The 10,834-nt window shown below is 46.8% G+C and overlaps 1 protein-coding gene across 3 annotated transcripts in view; it reads left to right on the top strand.

The window, feature by feature from the left end:
- Nucleotides 1-1,266: 1,266 nt before the first annotated feature.
- The window catches only part of LOC135920826 (very long chain fatty acid elongase 7-like), a 397,384-nt gene continuing 387,816 nt past the window's right edge, over nucleotides 1,267-10,834 (top strand). For all 3 annotated transcript variants that reach the window (XM_065455093.2, XM_065455097.2, XM_065455096.2), the window contains exon 1: nucleotides 1,267-1,356. The gene's annotated coding sequence lies outside the window, so the exon portion shown is untranslated. The remainder of the gene's footprint in view (nucleotides 1,357-10,834) is intronic.

Genomic DNA, 10,834 nt, shown 5'->3' with positions numbered 1-10,834 from the left:
TAGTGCACAGTTCAAGAAGCACTTGAATGCTTTTGGGCCAACTGCCAGTGCATAAGAGGAAATGTGAATGCTATCTAAACAGCGAGATACTGCTTTTATTTAGTCAGCCAACCAGAGCACAATGGAAATATTGGAGGTCTTATATTAAAAGGGAAGAGGACAACTACACCAGCTGCATTTGTTGGAAAAGAATTGTGGTTTACGCAAAAGCACACTTTTCTTTAGCTCGGATTACTTTCGAGATATTTTTCTGTTTACTAGTTTTTTTTTTGCTTTAGCTCTGTGACTCTATACAAGGCACCTTCCACACCATAAAACATGGGCTCTCTTGAGAAGCGGGATGGGCTTCACAAACACCAAAATGGTAGTGAAAACCACCCTCCAACAAACAAGCAATAAGTTAGAGGAACAGACGGGAACAGCTTTCGATACTATCTCCCATCTAACTATTCTCGAGCAACTTGAGAAAACAATGTGAAGAACGAACATACAAATCATGAGATCTTTCTTATCGCACAAAACAGCAACGACAGGGTCAATGAGATCCGCACACATCACACTAACCAATAAAGGAACACCACAACGCGCCGTCCCATCCCCACTCCTCCTCAATATAGGAATGTAGAAATTGGCACCAGCTCTCGGGGAGGACCGAGGCCAAAGGCTCGTCATTTACGCAGACGACATTCCACTATGGGCAACCAGAGGCTCATACGGGGAAAAGAAGACACACTGCAGAAGACGATTGAGCGAGTGGAACACTTTTCTCGAGAGGCTGGATGTACTATTATATGCGGTTCAGAGAATGGTGATATTCTTTTTCATTGTTGAAGTACAGAGTTTCAAACGTGATAGTTTCGTTTTATGAAAATTTGAGATTTGTGCCAATTTTTAATTAAACATTTACAACCCAAATGAAAAATTGGATACCAGAAGACATTAGAATTTAAGATTTTCTTTCAGATGCAACAAACTTCATCAAAGTTTGTGCAGTGGTTGCCGAGAAAATGTAATTCACCTTTTACATACACTTAGGAGCATTCGAGATAAAGCTTCCGCTTAAGGAGGAGGCCAAGCTGCAACGTGAGCCCCCCCCCCCCCCCCGAACGATATTTCTGGCTACGCCACTGATATATATTTATATATATATATTGAAATACCACGGTTGAGGCGACGCTTTATTCCAAGAAGGAAAAATGGCGCCGACGCAAAAACGAACACGAGCCGGTGATTGATGATGACTTTGTACAGATGAAGATGAAGTCCGCATAAATGCTTACACTAATTTCCCCCGTGGACGGAAGCGGCCAGCCTGGCCGCACATTAGACAGTGGAAGGGAGATGAAATTGCTTCAGGTGAGAAACGTGCACGATCTCTGTTCCGCGGCAGCGTCGGTCGGTTGGGGCCTCAACAGGTGTAACGCAATAGTTCACCGGTGAGGTCTGCTCGATGACTTTGTAGGGGCCAAGGTATCGAGACTCAAGCTTCTCACATAAACCGGGTGTTCGCGCAAGGGTCCATAGGAGCACATCGTCACCAGGGTGGTAGGAAACGACGCGATGAGAGGCATCGTACCGATGTTTGCGAACGTCTTGGCTGGCTGCAGTGTTCATACGGGTGCGACGATGACATTGGGCAAGCCTAGACACAAACTGGTCGCAAATGAATGGTGAAGCGTTGACGGGGCCAGAGAAGAAAGAAACGTCGAGTGATGAGGTTGGGTGGCGGCCGTATACTAAGAAAAACGGAGAGTATCCGGTGGTCCGTTCAACAGACGTGTTGTACGCAAATGTTACAAATGGGAGAATCGCATCCCAGTTACGATGATCAGGTTAAATATACATGGATAGCATGTCACACAGCGTGCGATGAAATCGCTCTGTTAGGCCGTTGGTTTGAGGGTGGTAGCTAGACGTTGTCTTGTGCACGGTGTTGGACGCTTGCAGAACTTGATTAAGAGTGCTTGAAAGAAATGTCTTGCCTCGGTCGCTCAAAAGTACGTGAGGCACCCCATGACGTAAGTAGACAGCCTGCAAGAAGAAGGCCGCTACTTCTGAGGCAGCTCCTGAGCGTATTGAGGCTGTTTCAGCGTACCAGGTCAAATGGTCAACAGCAGTGACGATCCATCGGTTGCCGTCTGGAATAGGTGGGAGTGGCCCGAACAGGTCAATGCGGAGGACAGAGAAGGGTTGTGCTGGACAAGGAAGTGGTTGTAGGGTCCCGACCGGAGCAGTAGTAGGTCGCTTACGGTGTTGGCAAAGCGTGCACGAGGCAACATATCTAGCTATGCTCGTGGAAAGGTCTGGCCAATAGAATCGGCTGCGTATGCGCTCGTGTGTTTTGTTGTAACCCAAGTGGCCTGACGTAGGGTCATCGCGTGAGGACTGCAGAACTGCAGCGCGAAGAGAGCGCGGTAGAACGGGAACCCATCGATGGCCTTCCGGGTGAAAAATGTACCGGTAGAGCACGTCGTCTTCAAACTTCAACAGTTTGAGTTGTTTCCGTAGCCTGGCATTGGGTGGAGATGAAACACCGCTAAGGCGATTGATGATACTATGGCAATAGGAATCGGCGCGCTGGTGAGTGGAAAGCACTGAAAGGCGGTTTGATGAAGTCAAGGAAGAAATCGGTGTAATAGACGAAGCGTCCTCCGTGCGGCCAATTTGACAAGGTGATGTGATGTGCTCCGATAATAATAATAATAATAATAATAATAATAATAATAATAATAATAATAATACTTTATTGCGCCAAGTATTGAAAGAATGTGCAAACATCCGGCCTGCCAAAGCCTCATTGGGCTTGAGTGGCAGAGCCCGACAGGCAGCGGAACCACGCAGATAAACACACAGGCATGAACGCACATGAAAAGTTACAGAACATCAAATTAGTATAGTGGCAGAAAAAAAATAATAATAAAAATAGACACGGAACCCAAGTTACAAAAAAAAACACAACAGAGTAAAGAGCAAGGAAGGAAAATAAAATAGCATGAAAATAATCAGATAAGTGCAACAAATACTGCAGTAACTAGCGAATTCACAGGATTCATATGATAAGTGGTGGAGCATGCGTGTACAACGTCGTACACCCACTAAGTAGCGTATCGCAGCATCTTTTTTATTTTATATTTAGTTTTTGCACGGCGAACACTTGGAGGCAACCTACTGAAGTAAAAGGGAACGTAAAAATCTCTTACGCGCTTTCCATATCTTGTAAACCGTCGGGGAATACAAAAAGCTTCCTTCGGTCGAAGAGACCGTGTGGGAACATACGGAATTTTATAGTCACTAAACCAAAAATGTTTCAGGACAATAGTTTCCATCAAAAGGCGATCAAAATCAGGTAGCGAAAATACCTTAAAAACATCAGAATTGGGGGGCAGGCCTAAATCATAGCCAATATTTTTTAACAGAGATCTTAGGAGAGAATTGATCCTGTTCTTCCAACGAACTGCACAGTGACCATAGATCGTTATGCCATAACGCAGTACGCTATAACCGAGAGCGTTTACAATAGCTTTGCGTATTGAAAGTGGCATATAGTATCTAATGTTATGCAGCACACAGGAGACGGTTCGGAGCTTTTTACAAATGTGGGATAAGTGGTCATTCCAAGAAAGAGCACTGTCAAAGTATAATCCTAGGTATTTCACAGTAGTTTTATAGCTCAGGGGTAGACATTGACATTGAGAACAATTAGATCCGTGCAAGAGCAGCTGTTGGTTCAAATCTACTTTCTTCATCGGGCTGTGAAAACATATAAGTTGGGTCTTAGAGCTGTTTACTTTGATTAGGTTGCGTGAGAACCAGTCCATAGCAATAGTTGCTGCAGCTTGAAGAGAAGAAAGGGAGTCAGAGTAGTTCGGCGACTGGGATACGAGGACAGTATCGTCAGCGTACTGATACAGGCTTGCAGGCACGGCGTTTGAAAGGTCGTTCACGCAGACGTTAAACAACAGCGGACTAATTATGGAACCTTGAGGAACGCCAGCTTTTATTAGCAAAGAAGCACTCTTTGCCCGCCCAATCGAGACGTACTGCGTTCTCTGCTGCAAAAAAATTTTCAAAAGCGAAAGAAACACTCCACGGAAGCCTAACCTGGATAGTTTACACAATAACAGAGTGTGACAAACGCTGTCAAAAGCCTTGCTGACATCCAGAAACAGTGCACACACCACTTGGTTACATTCAAAAGAACGATTTAACATGTCAGAAAAGTCCTCCAAGAGCACTTCCGTCCCTTTACCTTGTACAAAGCCATACTGACGCGGTGACAGGGTTTTGTGCTTATCTAAGAAACTTGTCATTGTAAACAGCAGATGTTTTTCTAATATTTGAGTCAAACATGGCAAGACTGAAATAGGACGATAATTTTCATATCTATTATGTGCACCACCTTTGTGAATTGGGGTAATAATTGCCGCTTTCATGTTCGGCGGGATCATGCCACTTGAGATAATGCTGTTGAACAGCGACAGCAACACTCCTTTAAGTATGTCGAACAAGGTTCGCAGATCATCAACTGAAATGCCATCTATTCCCATAGATCTATTTCGCTTAAGACCGAAAATAATTGAACGTAAATAATCCTCACTTAGCAAAGGTAGGTGTGCGGATTCGACAGTGCTGTGCTTAAGAGTACAAAATTCGGGATGCTGTTGCGCACTACCCGAAACTTGCGAAAAAAACTTGTTGAATTCATTAGCTATGTGTTCTTCATCAGTGCCAAAATACGACACGAAATCTTTTCCATCATTGCCACGCCTTTTGACACCTCTTAGATTATTAACCAAAGACCATGTTTTTCTAGTATCTGAGCCTGCTTTTTTAAACTTGTTACGGAAATGTACTCGTTTTGCCTGACGAATCATTGCGTTCACTTTATTTCTCGCAACCTTAAATTTTGACCATGGCAGGATAGAAGCAGGTGCCCTTTTCGACTGGGCCCAGAGCAAATCCTTTTCTTTTATAGCTGATAGTATTTTGGAGGTCATCCACAAGTTTTCTTTATTGCGCTGCCTGATTTCAACCACGCGAGTAGCCGCTTTCTTAAACTCTTGTACTATTTCAACAAGTTTATCATAAATGTCTATCGGGTACACTTTTTCCAAAAACATTTCCCAATAGTATTCCGATGCTAGTCTGTAGCAGATTTTGGGATCACAGATGGATATTTCCCTTTTGCCGCGAACCGCTGTTGGAGGGTTCGATTTCCGGGCTAAAGAGCAACAAACAAAGTAATGGTCTGATAGTTTTGCTTCAACGATAGCAGACTGTATGGCGAAATTCGGAGCTCTTATATTTATATGGTCGATGCAAGAGACTACCAGTTGCCCTGCCAGAAATTCTTCTCGCGTTGCTTTCTGGATAGTTGGTTGCAGTCCCCATTTTGATAACAGGTCAAGGTAATCTGCGACCAGAGCCATAGAGCGGCGAAAGGTATCTATGTTAATATCGCCTATTACACAGATATAGTCTTCATGCGAGTGAGCTGATAGGGCGGTGTCAAGTTCGGCCAAAAAGAGCCTGCCATTAAAACAGGGGGGTCGGTATACTGCAAAGACTATCAAAGAGAGAGCTGGCGTGCTCATACGCAAAGCTACAACTTCTGCTTGCTGGAAGCCAAAATTTAGCTCTGTAATAGTCCAACTGTCTCTCACAAAAACTGCGACGCCGCCCATTTTTTTACAGGTCGTGTGCATGAAATTGCTTGGTAACCCGGTATCGCATACTGGTTAAAAATATCAGCTGAAATGTTAATTTCTGTCAGTACAAATACGTCAAATGTAGAACGAAAAGGTGAAGTTACGGCCATGAATTCATCCCAGTGCTTTCGGATACTACGGATATTAACGTGCGTTGCGCGAAATGCAAGTTGCGCGTCACTTGTGAAATATTTTGTAGCTTCAGAAAAAGTTGCACACGTAAGGAATTCGAGATTGCTCATGCTTAGCAGATCTTATCTAGGTCAGACAATTTCTCAATGCGGATGACAGACTTCACTTCTTCCGATTTCTTGGCCAGAACTCTGCCGTTACGTGTCCACACAAATTTGTACTGGTTTTCTTTTCCGTTGGACCTGGCCAATCGGAAAAGCTCCTTGTTTGTCCTTGTCAAATTTTCATTGAAATACAACCGAGGATGAGACTCATCAGTAGGCAAATTGCGAAGCTTTGTCCGTAGAGCAAGCCATTTTTCTTTAGACGCCACGTCACGCATCTGCACAAGGATAGGGGGAGTCAAACTGTCTCTGTTCGGCATTCGATGTATTGAAGCAATAGTATTTGCTTCAAATTCCGAAAAATCTAGTTTTTGAGCTAGATCACCCATGAAAGAAACCAAATTCTCGTTAGGGTTGGTTCGGAGGCCATGTATTTCAAAGCTGCATCGCCTGCTGTACTGTTCAAGATCATTAACTACGCACCTTGATTTATCCAGTAGCGCAGCTTGAGCGTCAACAGTCTCAGAAAGTGATTCCACTCGGGCATGTAGCTGAGCTAACTCTGTTTGGTTAGCTTCCAGGCCAGACTTTACAGATTCATATTTATTGGAAAGGAACTCAATTGACTTTTGAATTTCAGTAACAGTTTCGGCCACTTTTGATGATGATGATGGTGGTAATGGGCATCGTGAAAGAGCATCGGCATCTTGGTGCTTCCGTCCGGACTTATATATGACATTGAAATCATATTCCTGTAATCGGAGTATCCAGCAGCCAAGGCGCCCGGACAAGTTTTTGATCGTCGACAACCAACATAGGGCATGGTGGTCGGTCACAACCGTGAAATGTCGACCGTGGCGGTATGGACGAAATTTCTGAATGGACAAGAGTCGATAACCGACTCTTGTTCGGTTATCGAGTACTTCTTTTCGGCGGAAGTGAGGGTGCGGCTTGCATATGCAACAACCTTTTCGCAGAATTCGTGATCGCGCTGCAGCAGTACGCCTTGCGCGCCTTGCAACGAATCAAGGGCGTCATCGATACCCGGGCATCGGATATACATCCTTACGGGTGATCTTGATTAGTGCACGGTAGTAAACACAAAATCGTACGGATCCATCCTTTTTCTGCACCAAAACGACGGGTGATGACCAAGCACTGGCGGAGGGACGTATGACGTTTCTTTTCAGTATATCGGCGACGTTCTCCTCGATGATGTTGCGTTCGGCCAAAGAGACTCGGTAGGGACGACGGCGTACAATAGTCTGGCCATCGGTGTCGATACGATGGAAGGCAATGGAAGTATGTCCGAGTGACGAAGTATCCATATCGAAGGAGGCCTGGTGCTTCGTAAGCAATTGTAGCAACGCTTCATGTTGAGCGGCAGTAAGGTCAGGGCTTATCACGGAAGTAAGGGCAGATGAAGCAGATTTGTATTGTTGAGGAAGAGCTTGCCAGGCGGCAAGAGGAAGCAAGGAGACTGGTTGGGTATCCACAAAACAGGTCACTGTGGAGCCTTGAGGTAGGATTGTCTCAGTGGTCGCATTATAAGCGATGATTAACGCGGAGCTTTCTTTGAACCGCACCAGGCAGGAAGCGAAGACAATGCCACGGGCAAGACTGCGACCGTAAGGAGTGACGAACACGTCGCCATTGGTGATGTCCGTAGAAGAGAGACTTATGACTTGCTCGTGGCCGGGAGGCAGTACAGAATCGGCAGCAGTGAGAAAACGCAGTCGGGGCTCATCGGTACTCCCGCTGCAATGAACCGTCTCGCTCATATGGACTACACGTTGACGGCAAGAGATTAAAGCGGACGCTGACGAGAGAAAGTCCCAACCTAAAATTAGTTCATGAGCGCACGGGAATAAAATCGCGAACTTAATGTGATGACAGATACCATCAATGAAGACGCGCGCTGTACATTGGGCTGATGGTCGAATGATTGCTCCATTAGCCCCAATCAGGGATGATCCAATATAAGGCGTTTATCACTTTCCGCAGACGAGAGCACAGGTCGGCACGCATAACAGATATAGTAGCTCCCATGTCAATCAGAGCTAACAAAGGCACACCCTCCACAGACACCAATAACATGTTCGAAGGACGTTCAGGAGGACTTGGAGCACTTCGCGGCGATGCAGTTTTCCCTCCAAAAACTGCACTGGTTAGTTTTCCGGTCGCTGGACATGGAGTTGGGAGACAGGTCGAAGTGGCGAAACAGAACGACGGAGCGGCGATGGGGAGCGGCGTTTCGAAGCACGTGTGTTGAGTGCGGTGTTGGAGAAGTCGGCTGGAGTTGGGGATCGGCGAACGGGAGGATTATCGTCATAAGTGCGGTAAACGCGAGGAGGTGGCTCATCGCGTTCAAAGGCCGCGTAACCACGACGTTCGTCTTACTGGCGGCGTCGGCAAAACCGGGAGATATGTCCCCGAAAGCCGCAGTAGTAGCAGATAGGCCTCGACGAACGCCAGGCAGAGTAGTAAGGTGGGTTCGGAGCTCGGGTGACTAAAGGGGCCAGGTGATCATGAACAGGCGCAGGTGGTGTAATTGGAGACGGCGCGGCTGGCATTGCGGCAATCTGGGCGTAAGAAGCCGGTTGTGGGCAAGGAGCAGCGCTGGTATGCTGGGCGTCCTGCAGGGAGGCCAATTCCTCCTTAATAATACCGCGCAGGTCAGTAGAAGCAGGTTGGACGTGAGCGCTGCTGCAAGGGGGTGAGCCATGCACTTGCAATTCCTCGCGAATTATGGCTCGAATGATAGACTGGAGTTCAATACTCTTTGCCAGGGGGTTGTCGCAAAAGTCCGGTTGCAAGCGGATTGACTGCACGGCGTCGAGGCGCTGACAGACGGAGACGACGTCCGACACCGTCGAAGGGTTTTGAGCGGCGAGTGCGTTGAAGGCAGTAGATCCGATACCCTTAAGAAGGTGTCGCACGCGATCAGGTTCTGGCATGGCACTGTCGACACGGCGGCAAAGCGCGAGGATGTCCTCAATATACGAGGTATACGATTCGCCATAATGCTGGACGCGCTCAGACAGCCTCTTTTTCGCAAATTCCGAACGAACCGTGGGTGTGCCGAAAATCCGCCGTAGCTGCTCCCTGAAAGACGACCAATCATGGAAGTCTCTCTTATGATTCAGGAACCATGTCTTGGCTACTTGAGAGACGTAAAATGGCACGTTGTTTAACCTCGATGTCCCGTTCCAGTTGTTGTATTCGCTGACACGATCGTAGTTGTCGAACCAGTCTTCAACGTCCTCTCCAGGCAAGCCAGAGAAGATTTCAGGGTCTCGATGCCGGTTGTTGGCAGGGCTGGGATTGGGGGTGGCTGGCACTTGAACCGAGATGGTGGATGCTGCGGTCTCGTCTTGCGACATGGCGGCCTTTTTGCGTAAGCGGCGTCCCGAACGTAGCTCCAGGAGAGATATTGAAGTGGATTGAGGTCGAAGGGATCTTAAAGCGCCTCCACCACTTGAAATACCACGGTTGAGGCGACGCTTTATTCCAAGAAGGAAAAATGGCGCCGACGCAAAAACGAACACGAGCCGATGATTGATGATGACTTTGTACAGATGAAGATGAAGTTCGCATAGATGCTTACAATATATACTAATGCCTTAGTAACTTGCGATTCGCTGATGATATTGCCTTGCTTAGTAACTCAGGAGACCAACTCCAATGCATGCTCACTGACCTGGAGAGGCAAAGCAGAAGAGTGGGTCTAAAAATTATTCTGCAGAAAACTAAAGTGATGTTTAACAGTCTCGGAAGAGAACAGCAATTTACAATAGGTAGCGAGGCACTGGAAGTGGTAAGGGAATACATCTACTTAGGGCAGGTAGTGACGGCGGATCCGGATCATGAGACGGAAATAATCAGAAGGATAAGAATGGGCTGGGGTGCGTTTGGCAGGCATTCTCAGATCATGAACCGCAGGTTGCCATTATGCCTCAAGAGAAAAGTGTATAATAGCTGTGTCTTACCAGTACTCACCTACGGGGCAGAAACCTGGAGGCCTACGAAAAGGGTTCTACTCAAATTGAGGACGACGCAACGAGCTATGGAAAGAAGAATGATAGGTGTAACGTTAAGGGATAAGAAAAGAGCAGATTGGGTGAGGGAACAAACGCGAGGTAATGGCATCTTAGTTGAAATCAACAAAAATAAATGGGCATGGGCAGGACATGTAATGAGGAGGGAGATAACCGATGGTCATTGAGGGTTACGGACGGGATTCCAAGGGAAGGGAAGCGTAGCAGGGGGCGGCAGAAAGTTAGGTGGGCGGATGAGATTACGAAGTTTGCAGGGACGGCATGGCCACGATTAGTACATGACCGGGGTTGTTGGAGAAGTATGCGAGAGGCCTTTGCCCTGCAATGGGCGTAACCAGGCTGATGATGATGATGATGATGATGTATATATATATATATATATTTATATATATTGTGAGACGAGGTTTAGGCAGCCAGCCTCTTCTTTATCCTGCCGAGACAGAGCCCCACCACCAGGCCCCAAAACGGTGATGATGAGTATGTACAGGTGAGAATATGAAGCGTATGAATAATGCTCACACTAATTTCCCCGCACGCGCAAGCGGCCAGCCAGGCCGCGACTTAGCCAGGAGGGGAACGCCGAACGAATCGTTTTAGGCGCGAAACGTGAACGATCTCCGAACCACGACAACGATGGTCGGAAGAAACGTCTACGGGAGTAACGCGATAGTTCACGGGAGATGTTTGTTCGTTAATAATATAAGGTCCAAGAAAGCGGGATTCAAACTTCTCGCACAAACCGGGTGCACGAATGGGCGTCCAAAGAAGCACTTCCTCTCCGGGACGAAAGGAGACGATGCGACGAGAGATGTCGTAACGTTGCTTGCGATCT

The sequence above is a fragment of the Dermacentor albipictus genome, chromosome 3 (genome assembly GCF_038994185.2).
Source record: "Dermacentor albipictus isolate Rhodes 1998 colony chromosome 3, USDA_Dalb.pri_finalv2, whole genome shotgun sequence".
Classification (NCBI taxonomy): domain Eukaryota; kingdom Metazoa; phylum Arthropoda; class Arachnida; order Ixodida; family Ixodidae; genus Dermacentor; species Dermacentor albipictus.
This window is presented reverse-complemented; position numbering and strand designations above follow the sequence as displayed.